Below are 650 nucleotides of genomic sequence, written 5' to 3'. Positions count from 1 at the left end.
GGCATTTGACAGGGCATGCGGCGTATTGGAGTGCTTGGGCATGGGTTCTCGAGGATGGTGAAGAGGAGCGTCTTAGATGGTGAAGGCAGTGATGGTGAAGGCAGTGATGGTGAAGGCAGTGATGGTGACAAGGTAAAATTGTGATGGGGGATTGTGACCGGAATTCGTGTTAATGCGTAACAGTGATAATGGCTGTAAGAGTCGTCATTTTGATGAAGATTGTTAGAATCGGATGGTGAAGGTTGTGATTTGAGTCAGTAAGGTTGTGTTTGATGGTGAAGGTCTGGTGAGAGCGAATGTGATCATCATTTTCACCATCGTCCCCTCTCCTATCATTTGAGAAATACGTCTAACCCGTTTTCGTACTAACGAATAGCGCGCCGCATCTAATAGCATTATCGTTATTAGATTTAATTCGACTTTATGGTTCTTCGCGCGCGTGAATGTATCACTGATCTCGGCGCCTCAACAGTGCAGGAGCGTCCCTTACGTGTCCTGTATCCTAAATGAGGCCGCTTGGGTCGTGGCACGGAGGGGTCGTGTGGGTGGGCGGCGATGTCCGGGCTCGCTTGCGTAAGGCACGACTCCATACCCCCAATATATATCAATCAAATGGTCTCTTGTTGACGGAGTGAGTGCGGAGAGCTTTG

Source organism: Penaeus monodon, chromosome 32 (assembly GCF_015228065.2).
Source record: "Penaeus monodon isolate SGIC_2016 chromosome 32, NSTDA_Pmon_1, whole genome shotgun sequence".
NCBI lineage: Eukaryota > Metazoa > Arthropoda > Malacostraca > Decapoda > Penaeidae > Penaeus > Penaeus monodon.
The sequence above is the reverse complement of the archived record's forward strand: the minus strand, read 5'-3'. Positions refer to the sequence as shown.